This window comes from Ochlerotatus camptorhynchus, unplaced genomic scaffold (assembly GCF_037179485.1).
Source record: "Ochlerotatus camptorhynchus isolate MF236.1 unplaced genomic scaffold, CSIRO-AGI_Acam_v1.1 ptg000589l, whole genome shotgun sequence".
NCBI classification, from domain to species: Eukaryota; Metazoa; Arthropoda; class Insecta; order Diptera; family Culicidae; genus Ochlerotatus; species Ochlerotatus camptorhynchus.
In genome coordinates, this window is record NW_027041069.1 from 127,150 (window position 1) to 150,637 (window position 23,488).

Consider the following 23,488-nt stretch of genomic DNA (forward strand, 5'->3'; position numbering starts at 1 on the left):
ATCGATTTTGCTGTCCACCATTCGACCGTACTGCACCCAGTTGACATGGTGGTAGTCTTTACGCAGGCAGCTTCTAGCAGGAACCACGTTGACACCGACTACAGTCACCACCGGTTGGTGTTCGGAGCTGAGATCGTTGTGCGCCTCCGGCTTGGATAGTCCGATGTTTGACAGGAAGAAGTCCAGCGTGGAAGGATTTCCCTTCGGAGAGATGAAAGTTGGTTCGTCCGAAAATTGCACAGTGCACAGTACATGTTGTGCGTGGTCGAACAATAGACATCCGTTCCGGTTCCTCTGGTAGTTCCGCCAAGCTTCATGGCGGGCATTCAGGTCACCCCCAACGATAAATCGGGAGCTAGTATGGGTGATGGCGGTCAGGTCCTTCTTGAATTGGATTCCTAATCCGTTGCTTGTGGTACACTGGCGTGGGCAGTAAACAGCGATGAACCGGACGTTTCCAGTTGGTGATTCCACCTCCACACTAATGGCCTCGATGATGGAAGTGCGGATGTTGGGCAGAGTGCAAAACTTGATTGCCTTTCTGACGATGACCGCTACACCACCCCCCCCCCCCTGGAGCTGGTGCGATCAAGCCGGATAATGTTGTGGTCAGGCAACCAGAAGCTGTCACCGGACTTTAGGTGGGTCTCGGTTAGAAGAACCACATCGATGCTATGCTTGTGGAGGAAGTCGGCAAGCTCAATCTGTTTTGCTCTTACAGAGCAAGCGTTCCAGGTAGCGATGGTTAGTGGTTTAGACACCATATTGGATGATGAACTTACCGAGCACTTGGATCTGTTCGGGCTTATTGCGGCACTTACGTAGAGCACCGGTCATGTTGATAAAAATCTCCATCAGCTCATCTGCTGAGAACAGATCGGAATTGTTTGTTTGAGCTGTTGGTTGCCTCCAGAATCCAGGGGGGATGGAGAGCTTTGTCCAGCAGAAGATCCAGACGTTTCTTGAGGGGGTGCGGATCGCACCCTGGGATTCACTTGTCCATGAAGAGGCGGAAAGTCCTCCGTCCTGAAAGCCGGGGCCTTATCCTTCCTTCGTGCTGGTTGATTGTTGGTGGACGCTTGATTTCGGATGCGCTTGAAATCTTCGCGTTTAGGGCACGGCTTGTTGGATCCTTGGTGAGCCCCACCACAGTTGGCGCATTTGGACGCCACAGCTTCATCCGCAGCACATTCGGAGGTGGCATGGTCTTGAGCGCAATTTCCGCAGCGTGGCTTAATGTTGCAGTTGCGGGTACCGTGTCCGAAGTTCAGACACCGCTGGCACTGAGTCACATCGCGATGGCCGCCACGGTATGGCTCCCAGCGAACGATGATGGAATTGATGGACCGGATGGCTTTCAGTGCGTTGAGCGTCACCGTTCCCTTCTGGAAGTGTACCAGGAAAAGGCTATCCGGATACGCCTTCACATTCTCGTCTCTTCTTGTCATTCGATACACGGCACTTGCGGCCAGCTTGTACCGGTCCCTGATTTCATGTTCGATAAACTACGGGTCGAAATTTGGTAGGCCCCTGATGACGACCTTGAACGGTTTTTCACCGGGGATATCGTGGGTGAAGAATTCCACCTTGGAAGTCCTCAGGTGGCCGATGACCAAATCATACTCCGCTTTGGTACGGAGCACCACCTTGGTGCCGACTCTGCCCAATTTGAATTTGGCTTTGACGCCCAGCGATGCCAGATCCGCGATGAGCTCGTTGAGATGGGCATTTTTCACTACCAGCGGAGGTAGCTTCACTCTTGCCGCGCTCATGTCGGCAGCATTTTCTTTATCGGCAGCGTCACCGAGATCTCCGTTCGTCGCAGAGGCATCGTCTCGACCAATCGTGCTATCGGACTGGTCTCGATTCTTCTTCCTCTTCTTGCTGCGTTTTTCCAACACAGCCGGCTGGATATTCCCATCCATGGGGAGAACAGCAAACCTGTTCGAGGTAGGCACACCGGAGCTTCCTTCACCGGGGTTCTGGACCTTCGCCGGGCTTCGCGACCGATGCTTCCCCATAACTCGAGAGAGCGAGCTAACAGCGAACTGAACTGCTTGACGATCAAGCAGAGAATGCTCCTGTTTAATTCGCTAGAGAATAACTGATGTTACCGTTCATACTGGCGACATCGCTCTTATGAGACAACGAAACCTCACTCCCAAGCTCCTACCCTTTTCCCATCGTTCAACAATGTACCCCTCTAACTTCGGGTAAGCCGCGAGTATTCGGTCCAACTCCTACTAGAAATTGAATTAAGTGAATTTTGTTACAAATAAAGAACAATGGAGCCTTACAAATGAACGAACTTGATAAAAAATGATAGAAGATATAGTTTACACAGCTTAACTCGATTTGTTTACTTTTGCTACTAAAGACCTTTTGAAAAGTGACGCGAGCATTATGAAATAAAAGTGTAATATTACCATTCCTGGTTAATATAGTTTTATTGAACGAACTGTTTCAAACCAGTTTAGAAAATAATCTTCCGAACTTCAACATAGTTTTTCTCAATATGGCGGAAATGTTACATTGGTCCTTTTAAAAACTACCTAGTCAGCCCTATGGGGTTGTAGGCAATGGTGACATAGGACTACGTGGTCTTATATAATAAATGTTATTTTTTAACTGCAGCAGGAGCTTGTATTTTGTGTAGGAAAAGGAATGTGGGTTCTCTCTGTTTATACTCTTTAGTATGACTATGATTGCCCTGGAAAGAACCCTTTGATATGAATTTTAGTTGGGACATGTTCAGAAATTGAACTCTTTTGGAAAATCTTGGTGGCCCTGAAAAGGGCCGATGGTAGTACAGGCTTAAAGCCTTTGGAAGATGATGATGACGTGTAGGCAGCTGGATCAGCAAATCGGAAAGGACAATCCCATATTATTCGGTTCAATGATTGGGCACTTGCAAGAGTCTCGGCCCGTCTGCTGCTGGACAGGGGTTGAACTGGAATCTGCGATAAGTTGGAAGGCCGCAGAATATCAGTGTCCACCCAGTTAAAGCTCCGCTTCTTTTTAGTTTTTCTCGTTAAAATTCTTCTCTCAAAACAAGTTGGTAAATCTTAGCCTTTAGCAGAAAGACTTAATCGAATAGCTGGAAAAATCTTTACGATTGACCGTTAATCGATTAATTGGACTTTTAGGCATCCCTAGAAAATATTGTAATTTCATGTTTTGTGGTGGTCCTTCGAAAATGTCGAACAGCAGAATTGCAACTAGCAAGTGTAACCCAAGAACCAAGAGCGGTGCAATGCTAGTTTTCATTGCTATGACGACGATTGAATTAAGGGGCTATGCTTCTATAGGGGTGAAAGTCAATTATCTTCATCGATTTCCTCTTTGGATGACTATTGCTTCACTCACCCATTCCGCTATGCTATTTCCGCTATGCTCTTCTATCATCCAGAACAACAAACGTATTAATGAATGTGTTTGCCGTCGAGTTATTAACGAAACAGAAAGTCGATGAAGAGAATCGATCAAAATCACTTGCACCCCTGCTTCCAAGTTTGGTTACAACTCTGGAGAGCATTTTGTGTGGTCATTGGGGGCGTGTGGTTCTGAATATGGCGATGAGTGTGCAAATGTTTCGCAATTGCATCCTCTCTATTCGCACACGCCCGAAGATCGGAGGCGAATGCCACTTCGACATGTTTCTTCTACTAACGACTCTCTGATGACTGTGTTGGTGATGCAGCATATGCATGGACGTAATTGGTGGCTTTGATAGTTATTTCTACGCTTTTGGACAATGCTTGACATTTATCACTTTTTCAATAGTTTGTTGTTGTTAATCAACAGTCGATGCGCGAAAATATTTCTGATCGATTGGTGATAAGATTATTGAAATTTGTCCAGGGGCAGTTGAGTTATTAACATTCAAAATCTTTCATAATTTCGTTACATGTTCCATTTTCGGTTTTAACAAAGTGTACCCCCATATAGAAATCACAGACGTAGTCATACGTCAAAAGTACTCGGGAATTAGGGGAGATGAAGGTTTTTCAAAAGCAGCGCATTTTTTATGCGGAAAACCCGATAACTCACAAAGGAAAATGTTGGAATTCGTATTTATTTAATTAGCTGATAGTGTTCCAACTGATTCTCTACATCACATAGCCAGCCAGCATTACCCGCCTGGGGAAGTCCCCCGTAACCGAAGGAGGAATCGGCCTTTACTGGCAAGACCTGACCAGACTAAAGAAAGCCACAAATTTGTATCCTTTCGGTGGGAAAGTGTCTAGTCTAGGTGTCAAATGCCATGTTGGGAAAATATAATCTGTCAGCAGTTGCTAATTTAGTAATTGGATACAAATTACAAGTAGGTATGCAAAGTAACGCAACGCCATGCCTTGCTACACGTAGCTTAGTGAACAAATGAAACATTACGTGCGTCAGCTTGGAACGCTGAAATGGAAGTATACTCGGATAAGCATAATTTTAATAATTCAAGCAGCATTGTCAGTTCGCTCTAGAAAAAAAAAAAAAATTACTTTCTCGTTATGTTATGGTTGACTTTTATGCAAATTACCATTGTGCCTTTACAATTAGCTTGAAAATTAATTTAAATTTTTTCTTGTTTCTTCTTCTTTTTAATCCTCAAACAGGTGCATGACACGACTCATACATTACCAGCGATTGTGTAATATGCAAAAAGGGTGTAAAAGCAACATGCCGAACGAATACCGTATTTAATTTGTATCATAAAGTGGTTGATCAACCGTGGTGAAAATGGATGTTTAATAAATAATGAAAGCTATGAATATCAATAGTGTACAATAATTATTATCGTTCCGTGTTAAATGATGTGAATCCATAATTGCTTCTCCGGGTTTCGCAAATGGCTTTTTATCCCTCGGGTTTTATTTCAAAGTGAGTGTTAAAGTGAACCCATCGATTGTGCTCCTAAATAATTAACGTGAAATTTCATCGAAGGATTTGCCGATCATAATATAGATGTTAAATATTAATTCGCGATTTGCGCAAGTAATCAGCTTTCGATTAACGGATTCTGATTAGGAGATTGAAAAACAAAAACTTAGTACAATCTCGAGCTGACACGTGTTAACCGTAACCGGAGAAAGCTTATTTCCCGTGCGTGTGTGCATGCCAAGGACCACCAGCAAAGGGGAAGGATTTCCCACGAGGATTACCGACACGAGTGAGTTAATTACTTTGTTCTAGATTTTTAGCTGTAAGCACTTTTTGTTGGTCGTTATCACGTGCTCACGGGGTGTCGAAAAAATCCCCGTTGTGTGGCCCTCCTCATTCCCACCCACTTCTATGGCATGCTTTTGAATGAGAGATTTCCATCTCATATGAGCTTTTTGTGCTGTGGTTTCAACCGAGGGTGACTGTTTTGAGAAGGTAATTTTTTTCTATTTCCATGGAATTTTCAAGCTATGATGTTGGGTCTTTTTCTAGCACAGTGGCTATGGAGATGGAGATTCTGCTTTTTTGTTTGTTTGATTTGCATTTCATTTTTCCACATGGGTTGTTTGGCAAACAGAGTTAAACCGGCTTTGTAGGCTTGATTTTTGTATAAATGTAAATAACGACATCAAGCTTTCCGGAGATGCAAATCTCAGTTTTGGGTTTGCATAGGATTGTTGATAATTTTTGGCTATTTTTGGCTGTAGGAACGTAGCACCAAAACCTCCGTTTTCGAATCATTGCTCTGTCATGTTATAAATGAATTCATATGAGATTTTAAGTACCGTAAGTTGGGGTGACATTGGGCCAAGCAATCAAAATTTTCCGTTCTATACCTTACAATAGTCACATTATAGCAAAGAAACAATTCTAAGCATGTTAATATATTCATCTATGATATATTTACGACTGGCGTGGAAATGGTTGATTTAAAGTGATATCTCATTTAACTAAAATTCAATAAAAAATAGACCAATGTGGAACCTCGTGGAGGTGACATTGGACAAACACATTAAATTGGTTAAAATATCTTAAAATATGTAAATGTAACGTAGTTATTAATTGACATAGTATTGATGGCGAACGTTAAAGTTTAGTCCGTAGTGCTGTGATAATTAATTGACAATTAAGTGTGAAATTGTGCTGTGTGCCGCAGAAGAATTGTTTTTTTTCGCGTGCCGCGTAGTGATTTTCGATCTGGATAAGTAGAAGAACAGCTGCCACTGCCGCTGATTTTCGTTTAATTTGCTTTTTACTTTCGCCGTGGCGAGCTATTGGTATCCTTTATCAAGCTAAGGCATTGTACATTTGTTTATTTATTTTACTTGTCCCTCTGTAGTAGTAGTTGCAAATAGCGTCTCCATTTATGTGTATTGGGTAAGCAGAGATGGGAGTGTGTTGTGATGAGTGATTTACCGGTTCTCTGTGTGGGTAAGTGTGCGCGTGAATTTCATTGTAAATGAATTATACTTCCCAAGTAACAATTAAAGCTGAATAGTAAGAACAGAAGCTGATTATTGGTTGATTTAAGGTGTACGAAGCTGATTAACACCAGGGTGAATATATAGTTGATTAGTAGAGCATAAAGCCAATTGTATCCCCATAATTCAACTTCAATAAGTTAGTTGAACTGAAGACTGAACAAGACTTATTTAAGCTAATCACTCCATAATTCAGCAATGCGCTACAAATATTTTGATAGCGTGATAGAATAATTTGAATATATTGCACAATATTGTTAAATGTCGTCAGTTCTACGCGTTGCATGGCACTATATCAGCATCCCAACGAAAATCAAAATAAATCGCGGAAATTGAGAGGAATGTTTTACTGTCATCATTTACTGTTTACAATTTTGCATTGCTGTATAATACTCTTCCGGTTGCTTTGTAATATTCAACTTAAATTTGACGTCCTTCAAGTTAACGATCATTCCTTTTGGCACACATATGCTTAAGTGGTTCAGTAGGTATGATAGACGCCTGTAGATGAGCGACTGTCGGTTCGAATCCCGAAATGCAGAGGAAATTTTGAAGACTTATAATAGCAATATAAATATTTATGTGAATCCAATTTGTCAGCATTAAGCTAAAACAGCCCCATAACAATTATAATATATGAAGCGGTCTTCCATGATTTTTTTTTAAATTTAAAATAGCAGGCTGAACAAGGGTGAAAAAAATGTTATTTGATGCATTAAAAAGCTTCAAATTTATATTACTATTAAGCTTTCGACTGATCAAAATCACCAGATTTAGATATTTAAAAGCTGAACAAAGGTTAAGGTGGTCTATGTATAACAATTATTCAAACTGGCTTCAAGGCTGAATTAAAATCGTTGAAAGAACACTTGTTAAGTATCGAATTGTTGCCTGGGTTACGAGCATGCTCGGCATGCACAGTTGTACACATCAACTGCTTAATTAATCATTTTGTCAATCTTCTGCATTCATGTTCAATCAGATATCACTGCTGTTGTTTGCGGTGACATCTATCGGAAATTGCGCATAATCTGTTTTCCGTTAATTGTTTACAGAGGACAGTGCAGTGCAAAACATGTCAGGTACTTCTATATATGCATTTATTGCGGTAAGCTCCATCGAGGATAATACTTGCCTTAATCTGAATTTTGGAAAATCTAGATTAAATGGGGTGAGAAAGGATTAAACTTTGAAATCACGCAGCCATTTTCTCTCGAATAGTAGAGAGTGCCTGTGTGTGTGTGAAATCAGTGTCGCGGGCGATAGAGTATACACTCAAAAAATTTCACACGTTTGATCGAAGTGTTTAAACACTTGATTTTTTAAATGCAGAATCACATTTACTTTAAGTGTATTTCACCTTGGTTCAATGTGTTGTACACGTTAATTTATAGTGTTTCAAACTTTGAAATGTTGAAATTTTTTCACTATCTATTCAAGTGTATTGCACATTGAATCACGCTACTGTTCAAAACAGATGGATTTAAAGTGTTTTGCATTTCAATACGATGTGAATTGCTTGCTCAGAAAGGTAAACATCTATAACAAGAGTTGTGACTTTATCCTATCAACCTGCCTCATATATGAGAACAACCGTGGCACAGTGAGATCGAACGAAGACTCCGGCAGCAGCATACCCCAACAGTCCATGATCGAATCCCAAATCAGACCCATTTAAAATATCTGTGGAAGCTCTGGCCTCTGGAAGTTTTGTTTATATTTATATATTTGTCGATTCATTTTTAGAGTCGGTAAAATAGAATTCGATAAAGTAGAATATTGTAGAATATTGAACTATGGTGTGCAAAGCTATTGATATCACCATATGAGGCACATAGAATCCAAGTGTGTCACAATTCAAATCCATAGTGTTCAGGCATGGTTCATAGCATAAGATTCACACATGAAATGGATGTGTTTCACAATATGCGCAAAATTAAGTGTGAGACACATGATGATGGCGTGTGAAATTTTTTGAGTGTAGGAAATCGCACCTACCCGGTATGATTTGAGAATGAGGCACAATTTTTTTAGTTAACAATGGCTTCTATTACCAATTTTTCACAAATAAAAGCATACTCTTGAAAAAACAAAATAACACAGACAGGTTGGGAAATAATTCCTCTACCAGTTGGTATAGATATCTTGTGAGACCGAGCTTTCATTCAATTGAAATTGAAGATTGAAGTTTTTGTTTATAAAAAGTTGCGCCCTTATCTCGAATCAGTCCGTAATTATTATTATTTACAATATTTTTGTTTTCATTTGTCTCGCTGATTGCAAGTTTTAGAAAATATGTAACAGATGGGGAACTCCCTGCCCAGCACTTATGAGACCCCCCTCTACACTACCTCAAGGTCGGCATGCGCGCTCGAATATCACGGCCAAGGAAACACTCAAATATACAACACACACAACATTTGTTTAGCTACAGGTACCTTTATTGTTCCCACTTTCGTCCCACTTTCTTATTGGCTATCTTCTACCTCGTTTCGCCTAACGTTTCTTCTTGTCCTTCCACAGCCACTCCTTCACCTTCCTCAGCTTCCTTCTGGGCACTTTTCACAGTCCAGTCGGTTCCTTTCGTTCGACTTTGAACCCTCGACTTGGATCGCAAGCCGGTCGCGTACTTCGGTACTTTCCACGACGGCTCTTCGATCTCTCTCTCTCTCTCTCCTCACTATACTCGTGGCGTCTAACGGTCGATGGACCGTTGGTTTGTATTCGCGGATACCTTCGTATCGGAAGATACTCCGTGTCTAACCGCGCCGTATGCCGAATGACGGACACTACGGGGTCTGACCACGCCGTGGATGAATTTCCAGCGGTAAACTACGGGATCCTGTGGACATAATGGGGAATCATGATGGCGGTTATTGGCGATCGAGAAGGTGTTTCCTTCTAAGGGAATTTTACCTGGATGGTTCTGCACCTCACTCTCCTTCTTCACTTCTTTCACGTCCTCACGGTTCTTACTGAATTTCAAACTTGCTTGAACTTGCCTCGCTGTTGAGTATCGCCAATCAAATGATTCTCAACGATGGCGGCTGACCTATTCTTTCTCCTCCTTCCTCCTCTCCTCGATGAGCCATCGTCCTTCCGCCCTATTTCGCCTCATCATGGCCCCTTATGCCACCTCCTAATGGTCTCCAAATCCAGTAAACAGTGCCATCTGGTGGTACGTACAGGATCTTCCTGTCGTTTAGTGGTGGGGCTGTGTACTGTCCAGTGGATGATTTTGTGGGCGATGGGTGGTGTTGGTAGCTTGTATTCAAACCTTTCCTTGGCATATCGTTATACATAAAATACGAAACATTTATCGCGACAATCTCACTAATCTCAGACAGACAGACACACCACTGGTTACAAAATTAAGCTGAACAATGTATTGGGTCCTGAGTAACATTGATCGATTATCTTCATCGACTTTCTCTTTCGTCAATAATTTGGGTACTGAAACGCTTTTGTCGTGTTTGTAATACAAAATAATAGCTTGTTTCGTTGATCTCTGTGATAAAAATAGCTGGGAATGTCTTCAACATGGCCGTGAGGATGCAAAGAGAAAGTCGACGAAGGAAATCTGTCAATATTACTTAGGACCTAATGCATTGTTCACCTTGAAGTATCACGCTGACTCAACGACCTTCTGCTCACGGCTCCTGCTTCTGCCAGGATCTTCTGTCGACGTGGGAAGCTACTTACGGCTCCGAATTTTTTGATTAATTTGGAGAAAAAAACACAATGCATCCAATCGCTAACAACGCTACAATCCAGAAGACGCATAACACCCTGGAGAGATTGCTATCAAATGGCCCGCCTGCGTGGTTACCATGATCTTAGCGTGTTTGGTTGCTGTGTGTGTCGGAGAAGGCAGCTGCATTCTACCATACTATCTGTGTCGCCGGAACTCGGATATTTTGTCTCTGACGCTAAAACGAGGTTCGACAAAATATTCGGGCAGTCATATCCAACTTATTGACATGCAGATCATATTTACCAAGATCCACATCACAGGCGAAGCGTCATATCCGAAGATCAGGAACCCAAATGGCTGCTGCTTATTGAACTGACCGAATCAACTATTAGAAAGCGAACTTTTCAGCTGTTCAACTTCTTCCGCAGTGTACTTACAGTAGTACATTCCATTTCTTATCAAGTCCATGTTCCTCTTATCAAGTCCATCACCACCAACTCAACCACTTCAAACTACCCTCCAATATCCACGATCGCAGCATTCGCCCGGTGGCAGTAAAAACTTTATGGTTAGCTCACCAACCTATTAATCCTCGGTGATCACTTCGCCCATGATGTATCGTGTCCTTTTACTTTCCTGAAAGTAGGAAGTAATCTTTCACAAACCCGTTAAACAAGCCTACCTCACCATACCTACATACAAGTGCAAGTATTGTTTGGAAATTTGCATTTACATTTTATTTGACAACTTATATATTGATATATTCGTACCATTGTCATTTGGTATTTGAGGTAACATAGATATGGGATGCGGAGGACCTGTTTAGGGAAAGCATAGCCCATGTTATGGATTTCATTTATTCAATTGCTCATTCACACTTGAGCCTACGCAGGAAAGTCCCGAATACAAGCACCCATGTGAGTCTAGAATATCGTACAAGCTGACGAGTGCAACGGGAAGGACGGTAGGTGCATAGACCTGTGGATTGGTGCCTAGATACGCCAACTTAGTGTAAGGCACGAGATATGCACTGAACAGCTACAATTACAATTACAAATAGGCAAATTAATTCATGGAGGTTCATGCCAGTTCTGGGAACATTAAAAACTCCTGCGAACTTCAGAGAAGTTCTGGGGTCTTTTGAAAAGTTTAGCGAACTAGCATGAAACTAAGAACAACGGATCCACCTTAATTGGTCTGACATTTTAGTAATCCTTTACATTTTACCCTACATTGTTGAAGTAGACTTTGATCACCCATCGATTCTCGAGCTTGATTCGGTAGGATGACCCGTCCGATGTCTGCCGCTCTGGTGAATGATATTTGATATGATGATATTTCCAGATATTTTCAAACTGTGTCGATGATAGAAGCAACAATCTAGCATCTAATACGACTAAGACGACAGGAAACCGGTGATAGTAGATTTTATTTTGGCTGCGTACTTTTCAAAAATCGAAGATCTTCGTTAATACCCCGAAATTCCCACTTCTCTCAATTTCTAAATGAGGATTTTTATCACTTCCTATCAGCCATCTCTGTGGAAAAAGGCCGGACGATATGATTAGTTGTTAATATTTTTTCACTCTGTTATTGAAATTTATTTTTCTTTAAAGTTATTGATAGATTATGATCATAGCACATCCAAACAGACATAACACATTGAATATTTCTCACTGTAAAACATCGTCGCTAAAACATTACCGCCATCTGTTGAGTACACTGTTGTGGGTAGTACGCTGAACAGATGGCGGTAGTGTGTAAACGTCTTACGCAAGGGCATTGACTATGCGCACCACAGGTGGCGGTGCTAACGGGTGTTCAATAAAAAATGAGAATTTTTTCAGTCATATAGCTAGTAAAAAATTTTTTTTCAACGAATTCAATAGAAGAGGCTCTGGACAGCCGTACGACGCAACTTAGTCGCGATGCTCTCACAAAAGCGCTGGACGGCACTGAAATCATTCTCATTTTTTTTATTGAACACCCGTTACCAACTACGATACTTTTAAATTGACCGTTAAATGCTTGTTCGATGAACAACTTGCCAGTGTTATGTATCGTAACTTGCCATTCTATCGACTGCTTCAAAAAGGACTATGTTTCGTCAACTCTGTGCAAAGTTATTAGCAAATGAGCAGTTCGTGACCAAAAATGTGTATGCCAAGCATGCGTAGTAGAACTCAGGCAAAGCTATCAGATCAGAGTTGTGACGAGCAGAATGATCTGATCTCGCGCGTCAAAAGGATGGAGGATGAGTTGAACAATGTATTTAAACTCTCGGACTCGATCACTGGCATGCGAGATCACATTGCTGCTCAAATGGACATCGCGTTAAAGAGCGGGATGGTAGACATTAGTCGAAATGTAAATGTAAATTTGAGTAACAGAACTCAAAGGACTGTTTTTTTAATGATTCTATTTCCAGTCCAGTGCCCTTCGAGTGCCCCAGGGAAGTGCCCTCTCTTTTATTTATTATGTATCTTATATTTGCGACGTGTTTTACGATATTGCGACATTAATCTTTTTGCAGATGACACTGTGTTATTGATTGCAGCTAAGGATTTAGATGATGCCGTTTTACACTTGAATGAAGATTTGCATTCTCTAAGTAGATGGTTGAAGTTTAAGCAATGAGATTGAATATAATTAAAACTAAATTCATGGTAATTTCACGGAATCGAGTAATTGATGATGAGACCATTGATCGCGTTCGGGAGATTAAATATCTTGGTGTGATTATTGATGACAACCTTAAGTTCAACTCTCACATTGGCAATGCCATCAAGAAAATTACCAAGAAGCTTGGATTTCTATGTCGATTGAAAAACGATTTAACTAAATACAGCTATATAAATCAATCATCTCTCCTCATCTAGACTTTTGCCCTTCCATTTTATGTCTGGCCAATGAAACACAAATATCGAGATTACAGCGCTTGCAGAGTAAAATAATAAGTTTGATTCATTTTGGTTGTCGGTGAAGCAAAGAATAGTATATTTGAGAGAGAGAGAGAGAGAGAGAGAGAGAGAGAGAGAGAGAGAGAGAGAGAGAGAGAGAGAGAAAAGGAGCAGTAGATTGTTTTATTGATTGGTGCATATTGTCCTAAGTGTTTTTGATTGGTCCGCCCTATGGTAGTTCTGCTCTATCGCTACCGGGGAACTGTAACAATTAAAAAAAAGTAGTCGTAAAAGGTTTGAGCCTCGCGCGTGGGTATTACGGATATAGAGAACTGAATTTAAAATTTGATAAAAAAATGTAACTTCGAAGCTTAAAGGCTGGAACGCGCAAAATTGGTCAACTTCAAATTGGTGGATTTCTGTAAAAAATGCATAAAAAAACCTAAAATGCTGCATTTGGAAGTTGAGTGTATATACAATGGTTGCTATGATGAGTTTTCACCGTTTGCTCTCCAGTTTTCAAAATAAGCAGCTTGTCAAAATTTTGCTCGCGCAGCAAGAGAATAAATTGGCAAAATTGCTGGATGTGGCCAAATGGACCGAGACAAACGTTTTAAAAGTGTGGGAAACGTTTGTCAACCGCAATGAAGCCTGGAAGCCGCAGCAATCGTAATCTGTACGTGGCAGTGACGACGAAGATGGTGGTTGTGAAATATAAACGGAATCCTAACCTCTCCATCTGTGTAGCAGGCCAAGAAACGAGCCGGGTTGGCGACGTTTAAGAAGGTGAAGGTGGCGAACCGAGATTACAATTAAAACAAGTCGGCAAAGCAGCGGTCCCGAAAGCTGTATACGAATCTGCTCACAAAGTTCGACTGTGTCGTCATGGACGACGAAACTTATGTGAAGGCGGATTTCAAGCAGCTTCCGGGACAGGAGTTTTATACCGCATCAGGAAAAGGGAAAGTGGCAGAAATTTTCAAAACCATCAAACTATCGAAGTTTCTGAAAAAATATCTCGATTAGCAGGCCATATGCACGTGTGGTGGCGGCATTTTCATTTCTACAGGAACCATAAATCAAGAGATCTACGTCCAGGAGTGCCTGGAAAAGCGGCTGCTACAATTCCAAAAGCAACATAACAGACCTGTGCTGTTCTGGCCGGACTTGATGAGCTGCCACTGTGGGAAAAAGGCAATCGAGTGGTACGATGCGAACAACGTGGTTGTGGTACCCAAAGACCACAACCCTCCCAATAACCAAGAACTCCGCCCTATCGAACGGTATTGGGCCTTGGTCAAACGTAATCTAAAAAAAAACTAATCGGTAAATCCATGGAAAACGAGCAGCAGTTTAAATCATATTGGCGTTCGTCGGCGAATAAGGTCGATGAGACCATTGTGCAAAATTTAATGGAGGGGGTTAAGCGAAAGGCACGGTAGTTAAAAAAAATAAACGAACATTTTTTCCTTTAAATATATGAATTGAACTACCAAAAGAAAAATAAGAAGATTTTTGTGGTATCTAGGGTAACATTTGAAATGGGCCTATGTCCAAAACGAAAGCAAATCGGGTTTTGATACCATTCTTTACCACCGCTTGATAGCTACTAATCGTGTAGGAAAGTTCCGCATAGTCGAGGAAAATCATTATATATAACTCGATTTTCGAAACGGCTGATCAACGAAATTTTTCGATTCATTAATAACCAACGGCCAACCATTCATTTATTTAATTTCATTGATAAGCCTAGTGACGTAGAAAAAAAAATTTCAAACCAAAGCTAGGCCCTACTGCTTGAGGCAGGGCCGATGATTTGTTTTGAATTTATTTGATGATGCGAAATGCCTTAGCAAAGGGCGTACCATTTCTGATGACAAGCACAACGGCTTAACAAAAAGGGCCTATCCATTGAAAGATTCACAAAAAGGCTTATTAATTTATGAAATTAAATTGTTATCGATTTTCATATATTTCTGAAAGCTTTTAGCATATGTTGCATACTGAGATACAGTTACTATTGTTATTGTAAACTATATAAATGCCTAAAATTCTTCAATTTTCTTAAATATGAATTAAATAATGGCGAAAAAAATTTAAAATCCATTTTCTGGTTTGTTTACGTTTTGGACATAGGTCCATTCCAAATGTTACTAGAGATATGAATTTTGACTGAAAGAAACGATTTTTTGTCGACCAATTTAATATTAAATAGAATTATTATTTGCTAATATATTTAGGGTCTACGATGATTACGGAGAGCTACAGTCGGATCTCCATTCATATTTATGGAGAGCTCCTAGGCACACGCAGGGTCATTTGGTTCCCTGGTATATTTTATGACTGCCAACAATCACAATCACACTTACGAAAAGTTTGAAATTCCAGCTCCTCCCGCCCCCCTAAATGGGCTCGTATATATTGAATGATTCTTAAAACATAAATCTTGCATTATCAAACAGCATTTAAAGATATTATGTTAAAAAAATTAAGCGAAAAAAATGTCCCGATTTTGTCAGCCCCCTGATGAATTTAGGGCTGACAAAAACGGGACACTGACAAAATCGGGACATTTTTTTTCGCTTAATTTTTTTAACATAATATCTTTAAATGCTGAATGATAATGCAAGATTTATGTTTTAGGAATCATTCAATATATACGAGCCCATTTAGGGGGGCGGGAGGAGCTGGAATTTCAAACTTTTCGTAAGTGTCATATAAGGAAAGACATTCTTACATTGATGGTGTGGAGGGGGGGGGGGGGGGCAGAGGCTAAACGGACTTAGGTAAGAATTGAATGGCCACTCAATGCATACTGTCAGGAATCCTTATTGCCAGGGTAACAGGGGCGTGAATAAGGAACCGCGAATAAGGATTCCCACAGCTTATAGGATTTTCACTAATAGGGGCTGTGGTGGATTATCTCATTTGTTTCAATATATAGAGCTATACTACCCCAAGTGGAACAGCATGGATCCCAAGGAGAGCAGCTACGTGCATCGTGCTTCATCTTTTTGCAGGAAATCTTCAAAATCGACACAAATCTTTGTTTTATCTACTCAGCGTGCGTGCAGCTAACCACAGCAAAACACAATCTTTTCTGCATCGTAGATAGAGTCGTCCCCCTCGGCCGAGACGCTGATGTTAACCCCTGGAGTGACGCATACCGAGTCGCGATGGCGAAGATTAGAGGTCCAACGACGCCCGTTGAAATGTGCCCAGACAAGCTGAAAGTCATCGTGGAGGGACTTTTCCCTAAGCACGACCAAATGACCTGGCCACCTACACCGTACGGCGAGGCAGAGGCAGACAGCAAAGCTCCCGGTCCGGATGGAATCCCCAATGTGGCGTTGAAGGCGGCGATCCACGCGTTCCCGGATATGTTCAGGATAGTGCTGCAGAAGTGTCCGGATGAAGGTCACTTCCCGGACCGATGGAAGATACAGAAGCTAGTGCTCGGAAAACCGCCGGAGGATCCAGCATCGTATAGGCCTATATGCTTGCTGGATACAGTCGGAAAGCTATTGGAGAAGATCATCCTCAACAGGCTAACGAAATGCACGGAGAGTGAGCATGGATTGTCGGTTAGGCAGTACGGATTCCGGAAAGGGAGATCAACGGTGGATGCAATTCGGACAGTGGTCGAGAGTGCCGAGAAAGCGTCTAAACAGAAGCGGAGAGGAGATCAATATTGCGCCGTGATAACGATCGACGTGAAGAACGCATTCAACAGCGTCAGCTGGGAGGCCATCGCCGAAGCACTGCATGGAATGAGGGTTCCTAATTCCCTGTGTAGCATTATAAGGAGTTACTTCCAGAACCGGGTTCTAGTCTACGAGACGGACATGGAAGAGAAATCAATCCGGATCACGGTGGGTGTGCCACAAGGCTCCATCCTTGGCCCAACGCTTTGGAACACGATGTACAACGGCGTGCTAACGCTGAAGCTGCTCAAAGGAGTCGAGATCGTAGGATTTGTGGACGACGTCGTGTTGGCGGTAGTAGGCGAGATGTTGGAAGAGGTGGAAATGCTGGCAACCGAGACGATCGACACGGTTTCCAACTGGATGCAAGGAGGGAAGCTGCAGATAGCCCACCACAAAACGGAAGTGCTATTGGTCAGTAACTGTAAAGCTGTTCAGCGAGCAGAAATTATCGTCGGGGAGAACGCCATAGCATCAAAGCGCGTGCTGAAGTATCTTGGAGTGATACTCGATGACCGACTAAGCTTCAATAGCCACGTCGACTACGCATGTGAGAAGGCGGCGAAGGCCATCAATGCGATAGCTAGAATCATACCGAACAACTCTGGACCAAGCAGCAGCAAGAGGCGTCTTCTGGCTAGTGTATCGTCATCGATACTGAGGTATGGAGGTCCAGCCTGGGATGCAGCGCTGAAAACGAAGAAGAACTAAAGAAAATTGAACAGTACGTTCCACCTCATGGCCATGCGAGTCGTGAGTGCGTACAGAACAATTTCGATGGAAGCAGTATGAGTTATCGCCGGTATGATACCCATCGTCATCACCTTGGCGGAGGACACCGAATGCTATATGCGAAGAGATACCAGAGGAGTACGGACATTGGTGAGAACGGAGTCGATGGCTAAGTGGCAACAGGAGTGGGATGCAGCGGAGAACGGTAGATGGACACACAGGCTAATACCGATTCTTTCAACCTGGGTGAACAGGAAGCATGGAGAAGTCAACTTCCATTTGACACAGTTCCTGTCTGGTCATGGCTGCTTCAGGAAGTACCTGCATCGCTTTGGACACACAACGTCACTCCTCTGTCCGGAGTGTGGCAACGTGGACGAAACGCCGGAGCACGTGGTTTTCGACTGCCCAAGATTTGAGGCGGTGCGAGTGGAGATGCCGGCCCTTAGCGCGAGAAATGTCGTCAGTGAAATGTGCCGGGATGAGAGGACGTGGAGCGTCGTCAGCAGGGCAGTGACGCAAATTTTGTCGGAGCTGCAGCGAAAATGGAGAGATGATCAGCGAGTTAGAAACGCCGGCTAGCTGAGGTAAAGAGATGTGCTTGAGCACAGCCCCCCCGACGAAATACTCTAGGGGAGTTCCGGGGCTAGAGGCGAGTTAGGTTTGTCATTATTGAGCTCGACAATCAATAAAATACAAATACGACTGAACAAAACAGTCCACCTCAACCAAAACTTATTGAATCATAAAGGCTGACAACATCGGGTCAAAAAGCTGACAAAATCGGGGGTAGACAAAAGCGGGGTTAGACAAAATCGGGGCTGACAAAATCGGGTCACCACTGTATTTCAATTCTCATTTTTCGGTGTCGTCAAGCTGAATCGATTAATATTAAACATTTAAACCTCCAGCCCTTAGTTCGAAAATGTGTATGTCAACTGATAATAAAATCTTTCTCCATATCTAGGTGTTTGAGAAAGACAAAAAGCTGAATTAGACCAGGGACCAGTGTGATCCATTGTTACACTATACTCATAGACATAATCCTGTAGGCCAATCGACATCATTCATCCGTAATTGGCACTCATGGAACATCAGCAGTAGTTTCCAGCCAATTGATCCTAGCTTTGGATCGAACTGATTTGTAAACAATTGAAACGAATAGAGAGTACGACAATCCATTCGTTGTATTTATCACCACTCTTTCAGAGCGGAGTGCATTGTTTAAGTCTATTTGCACAGCAAAAAACAATGTTGTGAAATTCTAGCTTTTTCATGAACATTTTTATGCCAATGTAAAAATATGTAATTTAACAGGATATACGTTTTTTACAGTCTACAGCATTAAATTCATAGTTTTGAAGCAGTTGCATACGAAATTCTGCAAAATTACATGTTCAATTTAATCGCATGCTCTATATTTTATCGTTTGTAACAGATTACGTCGCATGTCATTTTCATTATTTTTTAGTGTTTAGTCCCCCTCCAACCCAGCAGCGAATTCTGATTGTTGTAAAAAAAAACCCCATTCGTATTACAATACGTAAACGTTGCATGGACATATAGTTATGGAACTCCACCATCAGCATCAGCATTGAGCACACAAAGCGGATAAACGATGAGGGTCATCTTTCATCGGAAGTGTTGTGAAGCTTTTATTCTATTATTCTCCGTTTCTTCTTTTGCACCATATGACCGGCGACCATCATATCCACTTATTTTTACTTCTTTCGTACGAAGTGGGAGTGTGTTGGAGGAGACTTAGTTATCTCACGTAACAATTGAAAATGGCCTATCAGCGTTTGTAAATCAATCTTGAATGACCGCTTTTCGCAAGAACACCTCTACCCGATTATGTTGTTGGATTGCATAGGCGAGCGTCGATTTTGTATACAAATGTTGATAGGTCCTTTTCAAATGACTCTCTGGACATTCGCTCTCTGGAAGATGATGTGTATGAAGGAAGATCGTTGCCAAAATAAGCAGCTTTGAATGAATGTCTTCTCAAATGGACGGACAAATCTCGACTGTTCATCTCGCTCTCTTCCCTTTCGTCATTTTGAATAAAATTTATCTCAACCACACGCATTGTGTCCTAATTGAAATGTGAATTATTATTTTTTTTTCCTTGGTGCGAGACGCCATCTTCGACTTATTGGTACGGTTCTTCGCAACGTCGCAAGATGACAGTGAATAAGTGAAAAGTATATCTCCTTTAATCCCATGATTTCACTATCAGTGTGGAAACAGTCCGTTGTGTGGAAAAAGTAGAAAATTTCCTCGTCCTAGTGGCAGCTGAAAGTTGAAAGCTTTCAATCGGTTCCACTCTGGTGGCTGGCTGTGAAGTTGAACATTCTCACTAACCAACGAACGAACAAGGAGGGTACCTAATGGGGGTAACTCGTTGATAAAGGAAAACACCTTCCCATTTCCACACTGCATTTATTGTAAGTTAATGCAGTTGCCAATCGGCTTTGGTTTGCACTTTTTATTGCTACCACGCTGAGTCTGGAACCACTGAAGCCAATCCGTGGCTTATTGATGAGTTCATTATGGTAGCCGGCGCCCAGCAGGAACGAACGAACGAGACGAAACCCACCATGGATTCCTTCTATTATCCTGGATTGAAATTGAATTTTCTGTCATTGATTTGCCATTATTGAAATTGAAACACTTGAAAACTTTTTGAACTTCCATGTTCATAGCCAATTTCATTCCTCGCAATATGGTGACACATTGGGTAAGAAGTTTTTTCGGCAAGAATTTGTAAATTGAGGATGTTGATTATTAATTCAACCATTCCGGCTCATGACGCAAAACTGTGTTACGAATAATTTACTTAAAATAATGTTTTCCCCATGTTTTTATTCATCAACGTCGTCGTCATCGTCAGCCCAAGTTTGTTTACCACTTGGCACGAGTGGGTAGGTATGTTTCCGCCACCCCGCCAACCACCCCCAGTAGGTAGCCAAATCCCAGCTGATCCAAGCAGCTGTATTATTGGAAAATCAGCTTGGAGCCGTGTGGTGTTGCACTCCATTAACGTCTGTAGTAGGAAATATGTAGTTGGTAAATGAGAAATAATACGCTCAATTAATTTCGCACTGCCACTTGCTGGTGGGGGAGGCTTGCTGTTATAATTAGCAAGAGTAGAAATGATGCTTAGAAGCAGTACTGGGAAACTGTGTCGCTGTGAAGGGTGTGTTGTGCAGTTAATCGAAGGGGTGTACAGTAGTCCCTCCATTTATGCGGTCCACCCAGCGCCGTTTCTCGGCTGTCCTTCAACCTGATTGTGCTGATTTTTTGTATGTGATTAGTGTCAACCATAAACTAGTTATCAATAGAAAATCAGGGCTGAAATCATGTAACTTCAACGTAAGCTGTGTCTTTCCAATACATTGTTGTGGATAGTTGCGTCGTTCGAGCTGAACGATGCGAACCAGAAGTTGTATCGAAGTTACATGTTTGCCGAAAGACGCTTCGAAGTTACAAGATTGCTAACTTGAACGACGCGTCTGACATTATGTTTACATTGATAATACATATTTGAGATAACTTTGGACATTGGAGTGTTGTACTAAGTTGTCTGTTAATCAACTATTTATCTATTCAAGCTGAACATTGATTAGGTCCTAAGTAACATTGATCGATTCGCTTCGTCGACTTTCTCTTTCGTTAATAGCTTAAGTACATAGCCGTTTCTTGATGTTTTTGTCGTATTAGAATCTTCTTTTATCCATCTGTGTACAAAGAGAAAGTCGACGAAGGGAATCTGTCAATGTTACCACAGAGAACAGACGTTCAAGTTCGGTCAGAAACTTGTGTAAAGTTAAGTGGAAACGTCGCCGTTACGTAGCGCTGATTTCCTCTATAAATGTATCACTTTCGACCAATCTGGCGCTAGTATCGATAAATTATCTGCTGAAAATTGCCACTACCAGCACTTAGTGTTTTAGTGTACCCCATTAGGCACACGGACGTTAGGCATACGGACGTTAGGCATAATGGACGTTAGGCATAAAGTCATAAGGCATAATGGACGTTAGGCATAAAATACCTTGCTGCTGTGCAACTCAAGAAACCTGTTTCGAGCATGGTAAACAATGCTTAAATTCGGCTAAGCGTTGAATAAAAGATGATACAAGTTATACAAACATAGTTTATTTAATAAGCACAGTTTGGAATCCATTATGTATCATCAGTGACGTAGCTACATATTTACTTAGATCCATGATTAGTAGCGATAGCGGTTAAGTAATCTGGCAATAAATACTCAGCATAGTTTTGAACTAAATTTGAAATCAATCGCATCAAGAAATAAAAAATCAATTGTTGTAATATATTCTAACAAACATATCGCAATTGACAAAGAAGAAAAGGTTTTCCTCAAAGAACAGCTCATGAAATAAAGAATGGTGAATTCTGTGATATTTCATTCAATAACAAAAAAACAGCTAAAACGCTGTACAGTAGAGTGATGCAAAACTTGAAATTTTCGCTCCACAATACTTAAACGATTCCAAATCGGATCCTGACTAACCTCTCAAAATTTGACCCCATTTGGTGAGAAACTGAGATGGCACAAACCGTTTGAAGTTTGTATGGAAATTACTATGGTAAAACCAAGATTTTTGTTCATGTCTATCTAATAATTCACCATATCGGTCTGCTTCAAAAACTTTCAACTGTATTTGTAGGAAATTTTCCCAGCTAAAACTTTGCTTAAGACCACTTTTTGATTAAATGCAAGAATCGAAAGTTATCAATGGTTCAATGCGCTGATGTCTTATGATCATGCATAATCAACTGCTCAGCAGGGAACATTGGTGTTTCTGGGGCGTTGAATAGGACACAAAAATCATGGCTACAATGTCACACTGCAAGATACAGTGTTGCCTACAGAGCAGCTGCTTGATCATGTGATAAGTTTACCAATCTCTTAAATAATTAATAATTTCCTGTCTCGTTTTACATAGAAACAATCTTCAACAAAGTTGTAGCTGAGAAAATTTCCTATAATAATGACTATCGAACTGTATTCGAACTGAACAGCTCAATATGGGAAAAGACTAAAAGGCAATGAACAAAAAGTTTATATTTCCCATAGTAATTTACATGTAAACTTCAAATGGCTTGTGCGAAGTCTGTTTCTAACCAAATGAGTTGTAACTTTGAGAGGCTAATCAGGACCGAGGCTAATCAGAATCGCCCTTTTTGCTATATAAGGCTGCTATACGACTGATATAAGGTTCGGAAACCCTATATTTACCTTATATCGCAAAAAGAGCGATTATCGGTTAGTTAGCGGGCTTGGTGGTTACTTGGGTATGATTTATTCTGACCACTGATCATTTCATATTTACGTTCATTAAATTTTGTTACAAATAAAGACTTGTGCGGATTGCTTCATGTGGCTTGAAAGTTCTGTCGGAACTTTATTTGAACTTTATGGAACTTGAAAGGTCTGTCAGAACTTTATTCGAACTTTATGGAACTTGAATGTGCTGTCAGAACTTTATTTGAACTTTATGGAACTTGAAGGTTCGGTCGGAACTTTATTTGAACTTTATAGAACTTGGAAGTGATTTTAATCGTTGCATGCGGATTTTTTGGTTACTTGGGATAACACAAAAGCAAGCAAACAACGCAGCAGGAAATGCTTTTAGCTTAGAAATATGGCGATATAATAGAATCTTGGAATGTACATACTATAATGTTGAACTAAGAACATTACCGGAAATCCAAGATAACTGTCAAACGTTTAACAATATGGATATTTTCGGCACGGGGACAACGAGTAGAGGTCAGAAATCAATGTATGATCACAGAGAACAGACTTTGAGGCTCGAATAAAATTTCTCTAAAAACTTGTGTAAAGATTCCTATTCGACTTAACCGCCACTAACGGCGACTTCCCCACTGAAAAACCCTCTTTGACAACATGATGGCACTGGCGTTGAAAAACCTACACTAGACACTAAGGGCTAGTAGCGCCAAGTGGCAATTTTCAACCGATACTAGCGCCAAATTGGTCCAAAGTGT

General features: G+C 41.3%; 1 long non-coding RNA gene across 1 annotated transcript in view; it reads left to right on the plus strand.

The window, feature by feature from the left end:
• Positions 1-23,488, plus strand: part of LOC135713881 (uncharacterized) — a 286,876-nt gene that overhangs the window by 15,503 nt on the left and 247,885 nt on the right. The window contains exon 2 of the long non-coding RNA XR_010518787.1: positions 4,611-5,164. This is a non-coding gene — a long non-coding RNA (uncharacterized LOC135713881). The remainder of the gene's footprint in view (positions 1-4,610; positions 5,165-23,488) is intronic.